This window comes from Xenopus laevis, chromosome 9_10S, assembly GCF_017654675.1.
Source record: "Xenopus laevis strain J_2021 chromosome 9_10S, Xenopus_laevis_v10.1, whole genome shotgun sequence".
Taxonomy (NCBI): Eukaryota; Metazoa; Chordata; class Amphibia; order Anura; family Pipidae; genus Xenopus; species Xenopus laevis.
Window position 1 is genome coordinate 33,070,493 of NC_054388.1, and position 21,757 is coordinate 33,092,249.

At 40.0% G+C, this 21,757-nt stretch overlaps 1 pseudogene; it reads right to left on the reverse strand.

Moving 5' to 3' along the window:
* Positions 1-175: 175 nt before the first annotated feature.
* Positions 176-21,757, reverse strand: part of LOC108702746 — a 48,140-nt pseudogene continuing 26,558 nt past the window's right edge.

The window sequence follows — 21,757 nt, forward strand, 5'->3', positions numbered from 1 at the left end:
CATTATTACAATGTGTTATTGTAAATGGAAATAAGGAAGAATTTAAACAGAAAAAAGGAAGAGTTGAAATGTTTTGTTTGGTCACGCAAAGACTTTTGCAGCTTGTCTAGTTGCTATAGTTTAATTACCATAACAACCACACACCAGTTTGGAAATAAATTTAGGACATGAATAGTAGATGGGCTGAAAATAAATAATACTAGTACTGGTTTAAACCAATGGGGATAAGAAGTGTGAAAATGTCATAAAATTACTACTTTGCCCATATCAACTTCCCTTTCCCTACCTGCTCAGATGTGTAGCAGTGAGGTTACAGAGAGGTGCTTGTCTTGAGCTTGTAGTTTACCAGCAGCTACAAACAGTTGTATTCTTTATCTCCACTGAAGCAGCCACTTACACCAACCTTTTTTTTCTCATAAAGGAGCGTCAAGATGGGAGCCGGACATTCTAACATCTTGCGTCGGCCCCGGCATTCTGAGGTAAGGCAGATGGAAATATCAAGCTGTCGCTTCATGCCTGACGATTAGAGACCTTACCAACAGATAGAAAGAGAAAATTCCTCAGAATTGCAAGAAATATTTCGTAAACCCATTTGACAAACAGTTGTTATATTTTTCTGATGTTCTCCACAAATATCATGTTTCATTGTTCAATATTCAATATAGTTTGCAAGCACTTGATCATTGTTTCTTAATTTTTTCCCATTCTCTATAGACTGTCGACATCAAACAGTCTTTTGATGCGTGTGAGCCCCAGGTAAGTGTCTCACTTTTAGGAATGAAGCAGGAGCTGGTGGGAGTCATCCAGAAGGAGATGAAGATAGCAGCAGGGGCCGAAAATCTATACCATGCCATCAAGGACAGGAAGACCAGAGCCCTGATGAAGGAGCTGAGGAAGAGCAGTGAGAAGAGGCTGAAAGCCCTTTACTCCTCTCTCCTCAAGCTCAATAAGGAGATAGCTCGGAGGGAAGCAGAGAATGTTCCAGGTGAGTCATAACAGGCTCTAGCCTCTTTTCTATTGGCATTATATGGAGTAACGTGTGTCATCCTAACATCCCATCCACTACCCCTTCATGGACATTAGACTAAGCCCCACAGAACTATAGATGGATTTTATGGCTTTTGCATGTACTTTTCAAACCACTGATTATTAATAGCATCTTACCAAATCAAGAAACATCCTTAAGCCTTAGGTTCAAGAAAGTTTTTATATTTGAAAATTCATTCACTATGTTTATTTACTGTCTCTTTAGATGCAGCAGCGGAGACTGCTAGTGACTCTGGTGTAAACCTCCCAGCAGAAGAGGTCAGCGCACCTGAGGTTCAGGTTGTTTCAGAACCTGCCAGTGATTGTTTCCAAGTGAGTATTTTATACTGATGCCATTCATTTCTTGGCCAGAACATAAACATTTCTTTTATCATATCCATGTGATGCCATGTTCATTCATTGCACAATTGTCCCTTGTTTGCAGCATCAACATGATGAATCCACTGAAGAACCAGTGCCAGAGTTAGAAGAGGTGCCTGAAGAGTCATCAGAGAGGTGAGGATATTGTTGAGTTTATTAGAGACCAGATTAAATGCCTACCCCATACTTTCATCAAATAAGACCAATAAAACCTTCACAATAACAGGATTATTCTTCTAATTAAAGTAAAGTATTAGATTGGTACAGAAGAGGACAGATGGTAAAATGCACCTGCACTTTGGCTGGGAGATTACACAATACATAATTCAATAGCACAAAGCCACCTATGAATTATGGCTATGGGGTGCTGTGCTATTGAGGATTATGGAGAATGAATCTGCTAAGGGTAAAAAGAAAAGCAAAATAACAAACTTACTTTTTCCTTATAGTGAGATATCTGTGGTTGAAGAGAACATCAGCCCAACTCCACCTGATAACGCAGCAGAAGGATTTCCACTGGCAGTGATGAAGGACCCACAGTAAGATGCAACCTGAACATGATGATACTATTAACATTTCATTTGAAATAAAAAATGAGTTTCATTTTGGGTATTTCTTTTTCAGGGCTTTGCAGTTGACCAATTACACACTGCAAGACTTCAACCAACGTGGTTTCCTAGGCGAGGGCGGATTTGCCAAGGTAATATTAAACTTAATCCATAATTAGGATGACTATTGGCACATGCAAGAACAGTGGCTAAACAGTTAGTTCTGTTACCTTGCAATGCTGGGGGCAAGTATGGATCGATTCTTACAGCTCTCTGAAAGGGGTATGGATGTTCGGCATGTATCTTACTGCGTTTCCTGAGATTCTCTCTTATTCCAGGTTCTCCTTGTTGAACACGCGGCAACCAAAAGATCCTATGCCCTGAAAATATTGAAAAAAGAGAGCATCACCACCTCAAGGGGCATTGAAAGGTCAGTTTATGGAAATGATCATTTTAGCATGGTTGGCTTTGTTACTTACCCATGTCCCTTTCAAACAGCTATAGCACTCAGAGATTACCCTGATAATAAAAGCAATGCCAAACTAGTGATATGTCTTGGGACCTTGCACTAACATCTCCTTTTAGTACCACACTTAATAATCTAAGACAAGAATAGGGCTCATATGGGCAGAGAGACACTTTTCCTACTGGCTTGTTTTGACAATGAATGCTTTTAATATTCAGGATCTTGTTAGAGAAACGGGTTGCTTTCGCCGTTGCTGACCACCCTTTCATTGTGGATATCCACGCCACCTTCCAGTCAGAATACCATCTATTCTTTCTGATGGAGTACGTTGCTGGCGGCTGCTTAAAGACATACCTGCAGAGGGAAGGTGCATTTGAACAACCAAGAGCTATGTAAGTACAAATGAACCTTTACCTATAGTCATGTGGGTGCCATTCATACAAAGTAAATAGTATATGGGGTCTGGCTCCTTGTTTATCTAACAAAGGCAAGAGGATGTAAGAAAACATCATTATTTAGAAATATATAACATTTATTTAAGTGGAGAACATACCATGATAGTAAGTGGGTCTCTTGACTAACAGCGAGCCAGTAATATTTAGACAGAGATACACTACACTAACAAATATATGACTATGTATTCAATAACCTAATGATGGGAGTGTCTTTGCAGGTTCTATGCTGCTTGCACACTGATGGCCATTTCCTACTTACATGAAAATGACATCATACACCGGTAAGTATATTTATTATTGTCATGTATATGAAACATTTTGCAATATAAAATGTATGGGAGCATTACTGCCAAACATATCAGACAAAGGAATAGAAGCAAATATTTATATCCCCTGTAGAGCATGTCCACAAGAGCACCCTGTAGAGCATGTCCACAAGAGCAAGAGAACTTCAGTGCTTTTAAAAGGCCATGGATCTACTCAGTGACTTATAATATCCTTATATTTGACAAAATGAGTTGTATTATTCACGTTACATCACTAATTATTTCCCTCTTTGTCACAGTGTCCCAGATATGTTGTACTTTGCTAACTTTTGCTGTTGTTTTAACACAGAGATCTCAAGCCGGAAAACCTGCTCTTAGACAGCAGTGGATACATTAAACTGGCTGATTTTGGGCTGAGCAAAGATGGTAAGGATTCTCGTAAACTAACACATCAAAAAATGTTATTGAAGTTCATGAAGTCACTGACATTTGTAGTTTAATTTTTTGAACAGACAATATTTTACCCAGTTTCATTATTAAACTAAACATCATTAAACTGAATCAATACAGATAAATATGCACCAACTGATCATCATCTTACTTACAATAACTGTTTTTTCAGGAATTGGCTACAAAGGCCGAACAAGTAGCCTGAAAGGATCATTTGGCTACATGGCACCAGAAGTCCTCGCCAGGGAGCCATACTCAAGATCTGTCGACTGGTGGTCTCTGGGCATTGTAATCTATGAGATGCTAGTTGGGGAGGTAAGTAGAAAGCTTAAGAACTGGACTGAATAGACAACTGTTTATTAACTTGGAAATAACATCAAGCATCAGTTATATTAGTTACATATGGCAACAGAGCAATAAGTTGTTTGTGAGGCAGCATTTTTGCATTGATTGCATTGGTAGGGAATATAATTATTTCATGGTATCCTAAGATATACCCACTACAATCTATCCTTACAAAACCTCCTTAATGTATGTAGCAACAGGTTTTGCAGCCTACTTAGTCACTTACACCTGATTAGTTCTATAAACTATAGTAACAGATAACTTTCTTATGTTCCACATCGCAGAGACCAATGCTGAGACCATCTACAGGCTTAGTCTTCCCGACGTTCCTGGCAGGAGATGCCATCAACTTAATGTCAGGGGTAAGTTACTCAGTTAGTTAAGGGCGCAAGCTGTGGTTTAACCAGTAATTCATGAACAGGTAGCACTATCCTTGCACCCTTAAATAATTTCCTTCCAAGTTATGCAGTCTAACTGTATATTAGCCTTTATAGCCATTAACTGTCACATAGCGCAGCAACAGAGCTTATCTGCTAATGTTTTTAAGGTCAATCATACTCTTTCTTTGTAGCTCTTACAGCGGGACCCATTGAAGCGGCTGGGCTCAAGTGAGGAAGATGCATGTGATCTTATGCATCATTACTTCTTTCGAGTAAGTTTATATTTCAGTCAACTTTTGGTAGCTACAGAAATGAACTAAAGGTACACATGTACTCCCAATGTTTATATGCTAATCAAACATATTTCAAATAAAATAAAAGTGCTAAGTAACAATTAATAATGAATGTTTTTATATTGTCTATTAACCAGAGCATTGACTGGATGGCTTTGATAGAGAGAAAAGTGCAGCCCCCGTTCATACCTGAGGATGTTAGACTTTCTGAGGATGGAGATCAACATCTAGTTCTAACTCCTCCCTCCGAGGGTTCCTTGGCAATGGAAAAGGAGATTGCCGAAGCCTTTAGGAGCTTTGATTATACCGCAATGTAGAGTTCCAGGATCAACCTGCAATGCCAAAATCACCAGCGTGAGATCTTGATTTGTATTTCCCTTCCTTCCTCTGCAGTAGGACCATTGGTGCCCCCCACTGCACCACAGCTCAACCACCAGTGCCCCTCCTCCTTCCACCTCCACCAGCGGTGCCCCTCCTCCATCCACCACAGCTCCACCAGCGTTGCCCCTCCTTCTACCACCATAGCTCCCCAGTGGTGTTCGACCCGGTTCAATCTAAAATATGGTATCATAAACAGGAGCACACTTAAGCCACTCGGTAGACCCAGCATTCCTTTTCACTCCATCCCTCAGTGTGCAGACGCCGGGGTCTGTGGGCTGCATGGGGTTTAATGGAATGGAATAGAATGCAGCATTTACCAAGCAGCTTAATGATGCTCATGTGTATACTGCCATATTGCTTTCTATTTCTTTTCCTTCCACCATAATACCACCAGCGTTGACCCCCCCTTGAATCATAGTTACATCAGCCCTCCCTTAAATCATAGTTACACCAGTGGTGCCTCCCCTTTCTATATAAAATATGGAATCATAAACTGGAACACCATTGAGCCACTCGGTAGACCCAGCATTCCTTTTCACTCCTTCCCTCAGTGTGCAGAAGCCGGGTTCTGCAGGCTGCCTGAGGTCCAATGGAATGGAATGGAATGCAGCATTCACCTAGCAGTTTAATGGTGCTCATGTGTATGCTGCCAAATTGCTTTTAATTTTCCATTCTTCCACTGCAATGCCAACAGCAGTGCCTCCCTTTCCATCTAAAATATGGTTTCATAGACAGAAGCCCCCTTAAGCCACTCGGTAGACCCTGCATTCTTTTTCACTCCATCCCTTAGACTGTAGAAGCCGGGTCTACAGGCTATGTGGAGTCCAATGGAATGGAACAGAATGAAGTGTTCACCTAGCAGCCTAAAGGCGCTCATGTGTATGTTGCCATATTCATTTCTGTTTCCCTTACCCTATTTCCCTTGATTAAATATGGCGCATTGATCCTGGGAGCAAATCCGATTGCCATTAAGGAGTCAGGAAGGAATTTTTTCCTCTAGTTTCTCAGAGGTTTTTCGCCTTCCTCAGGATCAAAAAAAGCATAGTTCTTTAATCATTATCAATAATAAATTGTTACATAATTAATTAACTTCCATGTCGCTGTGTGTATCTTTATTCTGGGTATTGGTCTGTCTATGTTAATAGAGAGGGGGAGGGAGTAAGAAAATGGCTTGCAATAAAGAAACACTGAAATGTTCAGTACCTGTTAGTGACACCAGTCCTACTGAAGGTATGGCTGCTCCAACAAGCATTATCACACTTGGCCGGAGATTTTGTTAATAATGGATATTCTTTGCATTCTCTCACCATTCATCATCATGGTATGAAGGCTGAATGATCAGTGCACCTGCTGGTACATACACGCATCAAAAAGGTGGGGAAGAGAAAAAAAAACATTAATAAAATAAACTCAGGGTTTAGTGTGACACTTGAATGTATCACAGTAAGAGTAAATCCTTATAAAAGAGATGTAAAAGCACAAGACTCTCCCTTTCATAGTCTAGCTGATCAGGTGCCATCCCCATAGGGAATATAATGCACATGAGCAAATTGGCTCTCACCTTTCCTCACTCTCCAGACCTGAGCCCAAATCAGTGAATGTTAACATGCACAACAAAATATTCATTGTCAGATGTAAAAATGCCTGTGGGTACAAAGCCAATCCCTGTAGGGTTACTATGCAGTTGTTTCTCCTATTAACACAAAATATTGGTAGGTGAGCAATAATGCACAGAATCCATTTGCATTACAGAGGTATAGGGAAATCCTTTGGATTTGAGTTACACAGGTGATGAATTTCTATGTGTCAAATCCACTCCCCTTTTAAAATATATGGGGGTTCGTATTGTGGGGTTCACATTGACCAGGCAGGGAATGTCTGATAGGGGATGCTCAGGTTTTTGGCAGGTGTCTACTCTACTACCAGCCCCTTCTCCCTTAACCTACTCTGATTGGCTGGCTCACCATGTCACATGCAGGGTTTGAAAGTTGTGGTAGGAAAGAATGGGTAGAGTTCAAAATAAATAGCTGTTATAGGAGAATTTGTAAATATGAAAGTATGTGTTTTAAGTTAAACTGCTTCTACTTATTGGTATTGAATCTGTGTTTGCACCTTAGCTGCCCTGTGCCAGAGGAGAGTGAAGTAGGCACTGGGTTTAAGGAAAGAGGCAAGCCTGTATCCTCAGCTCTCTTTACCCAAAGAAGGTCCTGAGCTCATTTTCCTTCACTTCAGTAGGCATACAGTACCTTGAATGAGGTGGTACCTGAGCTACACAGGGTAGAGATAGCTACATTTACCAATCACCTTTAATAGCAGGGAGAAGAGGGCTAGACCAGGTGAGCGTACCCTGAACTATATATCGTGTAATTCAAATGGAAGAGTGCGCTGGGTTGAGCGCCCCAGTGAAGTGACCCGGTAGCCGAAGCAGAAGTTCCCAGCTGGCCCCAAGTGAGGCAGCCCCAGGATGAAAGTGAAGAATCACTACTTCAATGAGTGGCCTATGAAAATATGCTTGTTGCAGCTGGCACTGTATAAAGTGGTTATAGACTGCATTATTACATTGCTCTAAATCTATATAACAGAAAAGAATATTAAAGAATGCCAACTAAGACATTTCTAGAAATTAAGTCCAAAGGTGAAAACATCCCCCCCTTAAATAAAGTCTCCAACACACACATTTTGAAGCCTGGGCTAGTTAGTGACCATAAAAGCACCCAGTGGTCTCTAATTTCCCTTAAATGTTTCGGCCCGGGAGGATGTTCATACAATATAATGTAGATTTTGGAAGCACTCACAACAGCAGGATAACTGCAATTAAGCATTTATTGTGCATCCACACAACATGTTTCGGCCTCACTAGGTCCTTTTTTAAGCTTAATTGCAGTCAACCTGCTGTTGTAAGTGCTTCCCAAGTCTACATTATAGTGTACAAGTTCTGTGTCCCTAATCTCTGATTAAGACCATAAGAAACACACAGAGGTGTTTGAAACACTGATCTTTCTGCACACAAGGAAATAATACAGTGTGAAGGCGAAAACACATGGGTGGATACAAGTTTGGGATGAGAAATTGAGACCTTTGAAACACCCTTCCTAAACTGCCCTGTGCCAGAGGAGAGTGAAGTAGGCACTGGGTTTAAGGAAAGAGGCAAGCCTGTATCCTCAGCTCTCTTTACCCAAAGAAGGTCCTGAGCTCATTTTCCTTCACTTCAGTAGGCATACAGTACCTTGAATGAGCTCTAGCAGAGCTTGAGTGATACACTGTTTCTGTACCTTTAAGAGGTGGTACCTGAGCTACACAGGGTAGAGATAGCTACATTTACCAATCACCTTTAATAGCAGGGAGAAGAGGGCTAGACCAGGTGAGCGTACCCTGAACTATATATTGTGTAATTCAAATGGAAGAGTGCGCTGGGTTGAGCGCCCCAGTGAAGTGACCCGGTAGCCGAAGCAGAAGTTCCCAGGTGGCCCCAAGTGAGGCAGCCCCAGGATGAAAGTGAAGAAGCACTACTTCAATGAGTGGCCTATGAAAATATGCTTGTTGCAGCTGGCACTGTATAAAGTGGTTATAGACTGCATTATTACATTGCTCTAAATCTATATAACAGAAAAGAATATTAAAGAATGCCAACTAAGACATTTCTAGAAATTAAGTCCAAAGGTGAAAACATCCCCCCCTTAAATAAAGTCTCCAACACACACATTTTGAAGCCTGGGCTAGTTAGTGACCATAAAAGCACCCAGTGGTCTCTAATTTCCCTTAAATGTTTCGGCCCGGGAGGATGTTCATACAATATAATGTAGATTTTGGAAGCACTCACAACAGCAGGATAACTGCAATTAAGCATTTATTGTGCATCCACACAACATGTTTCGGCCTCACTAGGTCCTTTTTTAAGCTTAATTGCAGTCATCCTGCTGTTGTAAGTGCTTCCCAAGTCTACATTATAGTGTACAAGTTCTGTGTCCCTAATCTCTGATTAAGACCATAAGAAACACACAGAGGTGTTTGAAACACTGATCTTTCTGCACACAAGGAAATAATACAGTGTGAAGGCGAAAACACATGGGTGGATACAAGTTTGGGATGAGAAATTGAGACCTTTGAAACACCCTTCCTAAACTGCCCCTAGTAGTTTATATATATATATATATATATATATATATATATATATACTCAAGAAAGATGCTGCTGCACACCAGGGTTTATTGTGAAAAAGTTAGTCCTTTATTTGATCGACGTTTCGGTCCTCACCTTGGACCTTTATCAAGATACATCAACAGACAAGTGAAAATAATTTATAGACTCACCCACCATACACCCACCACCAAGCCACGCCCCTGTTGCAGGTGTGTGTGATAATCATTAAGTGAACTTTCAATCAACTGACATGTGATTTCCAAAAAGTTTTTTTTAGGGCTGTAAGAAAATACAAAATACACATTATTATATAAATATTTTAAAGTGCTACCTATAAAACCAATAAAATGTTAAAAAACATTTAAAGCATGTCATATAAATGTTAAAACCAAACGCGGTGGCAAAAAATATATCCTATTAAAAAAGGCTAAGACACAAGACTTAAGTTACATAATAATTTAGAAGCCTGTTGCTACTATCTATTATCAAGAAAGGGAGAAAAAGAGCAGTATTCATTTAATCCTCTTGGGGCCACAGTATCCAATGTTTTTATCCAATAAACTTCTTTTTGTAGTAGCATACGGTCCCAGTCACCACCCCTACTTGGTTCAGGCACTAAATCAATGCCCATAAATCTCAAAGTGGGCAATCTATGGCCTTTCAACAAAAAGTGTTTAGATAGGGGAAGGTCTGAGTTACCCAACTCAAATGCTCTTTTGATAGAGGACCTGTGATTTCCCATTCTTTCTCTTAAAGTGTTCTGGGTTTTACCAACATAGGTCAAACCGCAGGGGCAAGATATAATATAAATGACATGTGTGGTTGTACAAGTGATTCGGTGTTTTATATGAAATTCTTTACCTGAATGAGGGTGGCGAAAGGTTTTCCCTGCTGACATGTTTCTGCATGTGGTACACCCTGCACATTTATAGCAGCCCTTTTTAAGTTTACTCAAAACACTATTTGATTCATAGCACTTAACTGGATCTGTCTTCATTAATAGATCCCTTAGATTAGGGCCCCGTTTAAAGCCCCACATTGGTCTCCCTGTAAGGGACTTGGACAACTTTTTATCACTCTGTATAATAGGCCAATGTTTGTCCACAATGGATTTAATTGTGGTTGAGCCTGCTGTATAGCGGGAAGTTAAAATGAAACGATCTTGTGTAGTGGAATCATTTTTATTAGGCTGGGTGCCCTCACGTTCCATATATTCACGTGCTTGGGACAACGACCTAGATAGAACAACATGGTCATAACCTCGCTGTTTAAAGCGTTCAAAGGTTTCCTGCAATTGAGTTTCACATGTATCAGCATCAGAATTGTTCCGCATAGTACGGAGAAATTGTGAAAATGGAACAGATGCTTTCGCACTAGGTGGATGAAAGCTAGTTGAATATAACAAGGTGTTTCTATCCGTAGGCTTACGATATAATCTGAAGCCTAGTCCTCTATCCCTTTTGTATATTTCAACATCAAGGAATTGGATCTGTTGTGTGCTGTGTGAGACTGTCAATCTAACAGGACAAGGGAGCTTATTAAGATTTTCAACCATGTCTATCAATTCAGATTCATTCCCTCGCCACACTATCAGTATATCGTCTATAAAACGTTTATATAGTAGAAGAGAATCACTGTATTTAGTTACAATATTCTGCTGTTCATAATAGGCCATATAGCAATTGGCATAAGCCGGAGCCATCGAAGCACCCATTGATGTGCCTATCTTCTGTAAATAGTACTGTTTTTCAAAACGAAAATAATTGAATTTCAATGTTAATTCAAGTAACTGGCATATAAAATCAATGGGAGGACCATCATAAACAGCAGAATTAAGTAACGCCCACCGTACTGCATCAATACCCTCCTGATGAGGAATTATGGTGTACAAACTGCAAACATCAAGTGTAGCTAGAACAATAGACTCCTCTGGTAAAACCAAGTCAGATAAGATTTTGAGTAAATGCTGTGTGTCTTTTAGGTAACAGGGCAATGACTGTACTGTGTCTTGTAAATGATAATCCAGGAAAAGACCAATCGGATGCAACAAACCACCCCTAGAGGAGACTATAGGTCTACCAGGGGGGTTGTTTACATCCTTATGGACCTTTGGAAGGCAATACAAAATCTATATCTACTATATAAACGTTTTATAGACGATATACTGATAGTGTGGCGAGGGAATGAATCTAAATTGATAGACATGGTTGAAAATCTTAATAAGCTCCCTTGTCCTGTTAGATTGACAGTCTCACACAGCACACAACAGATCCAATTCCTTGATGTTGAAATATACAAAAGGGATAGAGGACTAGGCTTCAGATTATATCGTAAGCCTACGGATAGAAACACCTTGTTATATTCAACTAGCTTTCATCCACCTAGTGCGAAAGCATCTGTTCCATTTTCACAATTTCTCCGTACTATGCGGAACAATTCTGATGCTGATACATGTGAAACTCAATTGCAGGAAACCTTTGAACGCTTTAAACAGCGAGGTTATGACCATGTTGTTCTATCTAGGTCGTTGTCCCAAGCACGTGAATATATGGAACGTGAGGGCACCCAGCCTAATAAAAATGATTCCACTACACAAGATCGTTTCATTTTAACTTCCCGCTATACAGCAGGCTCAACCACAATTAAATCCATTGTGGACAAACATTGGCCTATTATACAGAGTGATAAAAAGTTGTCCAAGTCCCTTACAGGGAGACCAATGTGGGGCTTTAAACGGGGCCCTAATCTAAGGGATCTATTAATGAAGACAGATCCAGTTAAGTGCTATGAATCAAATAGTGTTTTGAGTAAACTTAAAAAGGGCTGCTATAAATGTGCAGGGTGTACCACATGCAGAAACATGTCAGCAGGGAAAACCTTTCGCCACCCTCATTCAGGTAAAGAATTTCATATAAAACACCGAATCACTTGTACAACCACACATGTCATTTATATTATATCTTGCCCCTGCGGTTTGACCTATGTTGGTAAAACCCAGAACACTTTAAGAGAAAGAATGGGAAATCACAGGTCCTCTATCAAAAGAGCATTTGAGTTGGGTAACTCAGACCTTCCCCTATCTAAACACTTTTTGTTGAAAGGCCATAGATTGCCCACTTTGAGATTTATGGGCATTGATTTAGTGCCTGAACCAAGTAGGGGTGGTGACTGGGACCGTATGCTACTACAAAAAGAAGTTTATTGGATAAAAACATTGGATACTGTGGCCCCAAGAGGATTAAATGAATACTGCTCTTTTTTCTCCCTTTCTTGATAATAGATAGTAGCAACAGGCTTTCTAAATTATTATGTAACTTAAGTCTTGTGTCTTAGCCTTTTTTAATAGGATATATTTTTGCCACCGCGTTTGGTTTTAACATTTATATGACATGCTTTAAATGTTTTTTAACATTTTATTGGTTTTATAGGTAGCACTTTCAAATATTTATATAATAATGTGTATTTTGTATTTTCTTACAGCCCTAAAAAAAACTTTTTGGAAATCACATGTCAGTTGATTGAAAGTTCACTTAATGATTATCACACACACCTGCAACAGGGGCGTGGCTTGGTGGTGGGTGTATGGTGGGTGAGTCTATAAATTATTTTCACTTGTCTGTTGATGTATCTTGGATAAAGGTCCAAGGTGAGGACCGAAACGTCGATCAAATAAAGGACTAACTTTTTCACAATAAACCCTGGTGTGCAGCAGCATCTTTCTTGAGTGAATATTGCATCTCTGTATTGCACCCAGGTATGTAACTCCTTATGTGTGTGCCCTAGCCTTCCGTTGCATATATATTATATATATATATATATATATATATATATATTAGTTTTGATACATACAATCTGTTATACCGAAAGAAATCTTCGTGGGAAATATTCCCTTTGTCATGTTCTATAATAAGACTTTGTGTATTCCATTTGTCCCTCTTCAAGTGCAGCAATGGCGTTAAAACTGGTGTAAATATAATCTCCATATTCACAAACAGAAATCTGAAAAAATACTGACTCAGCCTACACTTTCCATATTCTGGTGAAAGTAAGAACAGTTTACACACTTTTGTGAATATGTCTTTAAAATAAAAAACAGAGAAGATAATGACATTTTTAACCACATTTTCTCACAAAAATTTTTAAATGGAGTTAAGCTCAGTATAACTCTTCCACTTAGCAGCCTATTGTCAGGGTACAAGCCCTGTTTTCTGTGTAAAATAGATAAAAGTAGTGCTTGGTGCGCTGGACAACAATGTTAGGGTCTCCCAACCTATAAAGAGAAAGCAATCCCAATGGTGTAGTATGTTTGTGCCAAGACCTATTCTATTTAATAAATAAAACTACTCACAAAGGTCTAGCAGTTATAGAGCACGTAGGTGTATAGATTCGGTAATAGCTTGCATCCAATAGTGCAGTATGGTAAGTAAAATAATATAATACGTGAACGGTTGACACCGTCCGCGCTTACCCCACAGTAGTTCAGTCATTGCGAGTCAGACCGGTTGCATATCAGAAGCCGCAGAATAGTATTCTCATTCAGCGCCGTATCTCCTCGTGCACGCTGGAATTAGAAGCACTTCTTACGATCGTACGGCGTCTCTACTGAAATCTTGTAGTATTTGTAGTTGTAAATTTTTCATGCGTTATACATATCCTCGTCACCAGTATTATATTCTAGACTCTGTACAGAAAAGGTTCACAGCAGCTGGGAGTAGAACAAACTTTACTCAGCACAAAACATGGCTGAACTGCCGTTTTCTGTGTAGTCAGAAATCCCACTTTAAAGGAGAATTCAACCCATAACATAAAAAAACCCTACCCCCCTCCCTCCTCCACCCCAGCCTACCTGGTACCCGGGGCAAATGCCCCTAACTTTTTACTTACCCCTCGGTGCAGATTCTGTCTTCGGGAGTTCACGGCCGCCATCTTTTTTTCTTCATTAAACTTCGGAAGCAGACCGTCGTTTTGGGCGCATACGCGGTTGGAGTAACATTCCGGTCCCGAACAACTGCGCATTCACAGGAAGTCATGAAAATTTCTAAAAGTCACAGAAAATGTCACAAAAATTTCCAATAATTTTCGTGACTTTCGGCACATGCGCAGTTGTTCAGGACCGGAGTATTACTCTAACTGCGTATGCACCACAAACGATGGTCTGCTTCCGAAGTTTAACGAAGAAAAGAAGATGGCGGCCATGAACTCCCGAGGACAGAATCTGCACCAAATCTGCAGTAAAAAGTTAGGCCCCGTGTACCTGGTAGGCTGCGGGGGGAGGGAGGGGGTCTATGTAGGGTAGGGGGAAGGGTTTTTTATGCTAGGGGTTGAATTCTCCTTTAAAGTGGCATGGTACCTTCTCTGAAGGGCACAACAATTATTACGAGGCAAATGTACAGCTGAGAGGCACCTAATGACTAAAGACAAATTCAGAGAAAAATTTTGGTAAAATTCATTTAAAATGTTGCATGGAAGACAAAATCTGGAAACTGTTCTGTTTAAAAGACAAATTCACAGAAGCTTTAATAGAGGTTTGTGAATATGGAGGGAAATCGGACAATTTTATCATTACTTTTAATTTGTCTCACTATCAACGCTTTTGTGAATTCTCCCTTAAGACTTGGTAGTTTTTTTTAACACAGGGGGTGCTCAGTCATAAGCATTAACTGTAACTGGTGTAATCTGTGCACATGGCCCAGGGCAAGCATATTTGTGCATCTGAGCCATACTTTCACTGTTTAGATGTTGCATATGTGATCTGTGAAAGCATTGATTTTGTGCTCATTTGAATTTGGGACTGCCACATGGCTTCCCTTAGGCAATACTATAGAGGGATATGACTTATGCTGGGGGTATATATGGGAAGTAAGTTAAAGGAGACATACAACATAACTGAAAATCACAGCCCTCCCCCAATCTTGTAGGCACTTGCCCTCTCACAACCCGCATCCGACCCGAACCTTCTGGCACTTTAATTCATAGTTATACAGGAATAATCCCATATCTGCACACCCTGGCATTCCGATTGTTACGTGCCCAATGATGGAGAGATCGGAGCCCTCACAATAAAGAAGGTAATAAAATTCACTGTCACACGTGACAAATGCAAGTAGGGCCAAACCTTTGTGGTTTATTTGTGAAAATGCAACTTTTCTGAGTAACACCCCTTTATCAAGCATGCTTGGATTTTATGACCCATTCCTAACAGTACCTGAAACTCACACGACTTCAGTTTGGCCAACAAATAGTCCAATCTAAACAATGTATAAAGTGCTAGAATTTGTCCAGACGGAATCCCAGAGTTGGTGCATCCTTGTTTAAAAAGGACAACTTTATAGGCTCTGCCCCATAGAACCTCTCTGTGGTGTTCTTTATGAGCAGCAGGCATCCTCAGGGCCATTAGAAATCACAGGGCCCAGTACAACAAAAATTTCAGGGTCCCCTGAGCCATGCCCACCCAAGATCCCACACAACAGTTAAAAGACCACACAGACATCAGTGCTAAAAACAGTAAACTCCCCCCACACAAGGTATAAAAAGCCATTGATGGTCAGGGCCCCCCTATAAGTTAAAAGAAAAACTGTGGCGCCAGGGACTCATAAAAGTTTTTTTTTATTTATTTTTTAAATTGGCACCAGGTACTCTCATAAAAGTTTTTTTTAAAAAAAATCATTGGTGGTCAGGGCCCCCTATAAGTTAAAAAAAAAAAAGTTGGCACCAGGGTCCTTCTTACAAGATAAAAAAAAGAAATTGGGACCCCAGAGAATATTTTAAAAAAAACAACATTGGCGCAAGGGACCCTCATACAAGTTTTTTTAAAAAAAACATTTGTGGTCAGGGTTCCCTATAAGTTAAACTTCTTACAATTTAAAAAACAAATTGGGGCCCCAGAGAATATTTTAAAAAAAAAACATGGTGGCAGGGGCCTGTAGAGTATTAAAATGATACATTGGTGGCCAGGGCTTAAAATAAGAAGAAAAAAAACACACATTGGTGTTCAGTAGAACTGAACTTGTGGCTTCAAGAATTCATGTTTGGCTCTTTTCATGACTTTGGGTCTTTACGTGGCTTCGGTAGCTCAGTTCAGGTGGCACGTTTTCGGCACTTTAGGCCCTGTACACTTGTACCCCCTGATGGCAGCCTTGGGCATCCCAGAAGCAAAGTAGGATTCGGGTATTTTTAAATATTTGCCACCACCCTGCCAGGCTGGGAACCACACAGGCTTCAAAGCAATTTCAGGCTACGCTGTGCCATTGCCCTAACAAGCACATTCTTATAGTGGAATTTAGTCTATAATGCTACTGACACAGTGACTAATATACAATCAATTGGATCAGCGCAGATATCCCATACCAACCAATAGGCATTTTGTTTCCATTCTCTAACATGTAGTAAATAGCCAGACTGCACACACTCTGTGCCCCTTAGTAAAAGTCACTTATATTACGTGACACACGTACCGTTCTACAACCTTATGTGGCATAGGTGCGTTTTACTTCAATTCCATATGTTACAGGTGGCGGCACATGTGCGAGTGAGACAGACACAGCCAAGCTCCACAGCTCCCTCACTGCTGTTATTGTTATTATTGCTCTCTCAATGCTGCTGCTGTTATTGTTGTTACAGCTTCTTCAATAATAATGCTGCTGCTGCTGCGAGGGAAACACGATTGATGTCAGTGCGCGCAGGCGATGGAAGCAGCAGCTGCTGACGCGGCGGAAGAGGCCACATCCGAGGCGTTTTAAGTCCTGCTGCGCGTGCGCAGTCCAGCTAAATCCTGTCACATTCTCATCTGCCCATTCCCATTCTGCCGCGCTGTACAGGAGACATCGCGCACAATCCCCTCCTCCTCCACCATTGTAACTGCTGTCCCACTTGCTCACAGCCCCCATTCATTCACTGGGCCCCCTGAACCTCCTACGGATGAGTGGGGATCATGTACAAAACGACTCACAGGTAAGCGCTTGCCCCCGATGCCCCCTACAGCCGACCCCACGTCCCACCTCGTGGCTCTTCCCCAGACTTTTAAATCACTCCTTCCGCCTTACAGGGTCATTGCGTGTGACCAACTATTCCTAGAATACCCCCACAGGGCTGGACACTTCTGGGGCCACTCGATGGTCACTCCTGGGGGAGGAGCTGTAAACTAGGCCTTCTCTGCTCAACAAAAGCCTCAAAAAAGAAAAAAAGAAAAACTTACACTCGCACACCCTGGCCGTCCGAAGTCACATGAGTTCCAGGTGCTAGATGTTTAGAGGAATTGGACAACCTCGAAAGCAGTGTAGATACAAGACACACCAGCACAACATGGATAATTCTAGCAGGATTTGACCTTGCTCGTTTATTTGCGGATGCAACGTTTCGGGGCGTGACCCCTTTCTCAAGCATGCATAATGTTGCATTATGTGGGGGAAAACTAGCTGAAGTGAATGTAAAATAGAGCAAATTCTGTTTGTTTGTGAGCGTAGGGGGACTGTGTGTAGAACTGAGCAGCTCTGGTCATCAGCCACTCACTATTAAAGTGTTTTTTATTCTTATAATATTCTCTGTATTTCTCCTCTCTGTTGCATCTGTGACTTTTTCAACATTTTTACATACTTTATCAGTTTTATACTGGAGTCCCAGTGTATATTATATTTAGGTGTAAAGCACCAGCCAGTCTTTGTGTTTTAATACTAAGTTCAGTACTAATGTTGCTGCTTTTTTTAACTAAACTGTTGGTTTGTACCTATAACTTGATACAGGTACAGTGGCTTTTATTCAGGAACCTATTATCCAGAAAGCTCTTTGATTTCCTAAAAAAAAATCCTATTTAAAAAAAAATTCTTTTAAAACTAGCATAAATCCATATAATAGATCACATATAATAGTTACAACAGTTCGTATTTTTTCTATCAGATTTACCATATGATTGCAGGGATGCAACAGCATTATTTTATCAGTGCCATTAGGTAAAACTGGTGACTTCATGTTCTTCTATAAAATATAAAGCTTTTGGATATATGAAAAACTTTTTTTTCCCCAGATAAGTTGGGATAAGTTGGTAGCCATATTACTTACTGATGCTTATTTGCAGCTTGATATTGAACATACAAACCATGCAGCACTGTTTTTACAATACAGTAAAAGTAGCAGGGTAAACTGTATAATATAAAAAGTTATGTGCCATGTGCTAATAGACATAAGCGGTCCCTGCCCCATAGGGCTTGCAATCTAAAATGAGAAAAAAACAAAACATAAAGTAAGCAATAATGATCCTTAAGCCCTGTACTTAAACAAAGTACTGGTTTCCAACAAGAGGAAATCTCAATATTTAATGGACACCCACACTAAACAGTGTAAGGTTCGGATTTGGGTCCCTCCTAGGGTTTTACTGCAGCAAGCAGTTAAAAAAAAACAATCTTAAATGATTTTTTAAATATGTTAATATTAAAAAAATGAAGCAGGAAGGGGTAGGACCCTTACTATCATAGGGGGGTCAGCTGGTTGATGAAAACAAAATAAAAGTGCAGATTCTGAACTCATATTTTTCATCTGTCTACACAAATGAGGAACTAGTAAGTGAAGGTTTCCTTCTTAATAGTCCCAATTCTAGTAATACAACTTATGATGCATGGTTCATACATGAAGAAATTCAAAAGAGACTAGAACATGTTAAGATTAACAAAGGTCCGGGGCCAGATGGTATTCATCCCAGGGTAATTAGCGAGCTTAGCTCTGTGATTGCCAAACCTCTTTACTTAACTTTTCAGGATTCATTGAGATCTGGCATAGTGCCGAGAGACTGGCGAATTGCTAATGTGGTGCCTCTATCCAAAAAAGGATCCCGTTCTCAGCCTCAAAACTATAGGCCAGTTAGTCTGACGTCAGTGGTAGGAAAGCTTTTCTAAGGGTTAATAAAGGATAAGATACTGGACTTCATAGCAAATCATAATACTATGAGTTTGTGCCAGCATGGTTTTATGCGTAATAGATCTTGCCAGACTAACTTAATTTCTTTTTATGAGAAGGTAAGACCTCGATTCTAGGATAGCAGTGGATGTGATTTACTTAGATTTTGCTAAAGCATTTGATACAATGCCACACAAAAGGTTACTGGTTAAATTAAGGAATGTTGGCCTGGAACATAGTATTTGTACCTGGATAGAGAACTGACTAAAAGATAGACTACAAAGAGTGGTGGTAAATGGAACATTTTCTAATTGGACCAGTGTTGTTAGTGGAGTACCGCAGGGCTCTGTACTAGGTCCCTTGCTTTTCAACTTGTTTGTTAATGACCTGGAGGTGAGCATTGAAAGTACTGTTTCTTTTTTGCAGATGATACTATAGGTTCCATGCAGGATGCTGCCACTTTGCAGAGTGATTTGTCTAAATTGGAAAACTGGGCAGCAAACTGGAAAATGAGGTTCAATGTTGATAAATGCAAGGTTATGCACTTTGGCAAAAATAATATAAATGCAAGTTATACACTAAATGGCAGTGTGTTTGGGAGTTTCCTTAAATGAGAAGGATCTAGGGGTCTTTTTAGATAACATGTTGTCTAATTCTGGGCAGTGTCATTCTGTGGCTACTAAAGCAAATAAAGTTCTGTCTTGCATAAAAAAGGGCATTAACTCAAGGGATGAAAACATAATTATGCCTCTTTATAGGTCCCAGGTAAGGCCTCATCTGGAGTATGCAGTGCAGTTTTGGACTCCAGTCCTTAAGAGGGATATAAATGAGCTAGAGAGAGTGCAGAGATGTGCAACTAAATTGGTTAGAGGGATGGAAGACTTAAATTATGAGGGTAGACTGTCACGGTTGGGGTTGTTTTCTCTGGAAAAAAGGCGCTTGCGAGGGGACATGATTACACTTTACAAGTACATTAGAGGACATTATAGACAAATAGCAGGGGACCTTTTTACCCATAAAGTGGATCACCATACCAGAGGCCACCCCTTTAGACTAGAAGAAAAGAACATTTGAAGCAACGTAGGGGGTTCTTCACAGTCAGGACAGTGAGGTTGTGGAATGCACTGCCGGGTGATGTTGTGATGGCTGATTAAGTTAATGCCTTTAAGAATGGCTTGGATGATTTTTTTGGACAGACCTAATATCAAAGGCTATTGTGATACTAAGCTCTATAGTTAGAATAGGTATGGGTATATAGAATTTAATTAAAAGTAGGGAGGGGTGTGTGTATGGATGCTGGGTTTTCATTTGGAGGGGTTGAACTTGATGGACTTTGTCTTTTTTCAACCCAATTTAACTATGTAACTATGTAACCACCACCACCGTCTTGTATTTTTAACTTTGGCATTAAACAGCTTTTTAGCCGATATATTGGCAACGGTAGCCCTGACCCATAGGTTAATAAACCCTTCTATAGATCATATTTAGTGTGTCCAACCTAAAGTCTTCCTTCTGTACAAACAATTTCTAAAAGTTGGTGACCAATTTAGTGTAAAAAAAAAAAGGCAAAAAGAAAAACGGTATATATATGTACAGGTCCTGGAACAACTTGGCAGCTTCTAAATTCCAGTTGACTTGTAATACACATGCCATTAGCAGAAACTTGTATAACATACAAGTTTGTTCAGCTTAGAATACTCCATATCATGGGTTTCACTGTTATTCAAACCTATTTATAAAGCCCCTGCCTTGTGAATTTCTGTGTAAAATGTAAATAAAAAAATGCTGTGTTTACAATAAACCACAATCATGTACATTTTTACATTTCATGTCAGTAGTGATAACTTACAATAAATATGCTGTGTTTATACTTGTGTGTGCGTGTGTGTTTTTGCCTAGTTGCCAATTAGACATCATACAAGTCCAGGTGTTTGGTGTGTGTATAAAATTTATATATTTTTTTTTAATATATACAGTATACAAAATTGAGAATTGGGTTATTTTTGGAATGACTCATAAATAAACATGGTCTTCTAGCTGTTTAACTATAAAGTGCAGGGTAATTTAGACTTGTGGTTCCCTAGGGGGGGGGCTCAAAGCATTAGCTGCGACCAGTTAGTTGGAGTTAAATTTTTGTCTGCTCCTCTAAAGTTTAGAGACTAAATACACCAAACAAGCCCTACTTGAAGGTCATTAAGACTTGGGGTAAACCCTTATTTGCTGGCCTAGATACAGTTGAATTGACACTACAACAACTTTTGAAATATTTGTGTGGGTGTCTATTATTATTTTAGGCTTTCCTTCTCCTTCAACTACAAAGTACCATAGTCAGCCCCTCTGTTACTGATTTCTTTCTATCTTTGCATAGGAGCATAGTAACATAATAATGTAAAGTGAAAAAAGGGCACATTAACATCCAGTTCAACCTCTATCTAAAAGAACCCAGCTGAATATGATACTTCAGCCAAATACATCCCACAAAGCAGATGCACCACCATCATTGAGGTGCAGCTCATCTACAGCTGCAAAGAGCCTGGTGCTGATGGAAAAATCAGCCCAGTTCTCTAAAACTATCCCACTGCCTTCCTAACATATGACAGCCTATAGTTCTGATAATTAATAATTACCCTAGAAGTATGTCTTTAGCTTTTCACCTAGTTTCTTAAAACATTCTTGAAGATCCTCCCTTTCTCTAACTTGGTCATTGGTGTCTACCAAGACTACTGGCTCTTCCCCAGCCA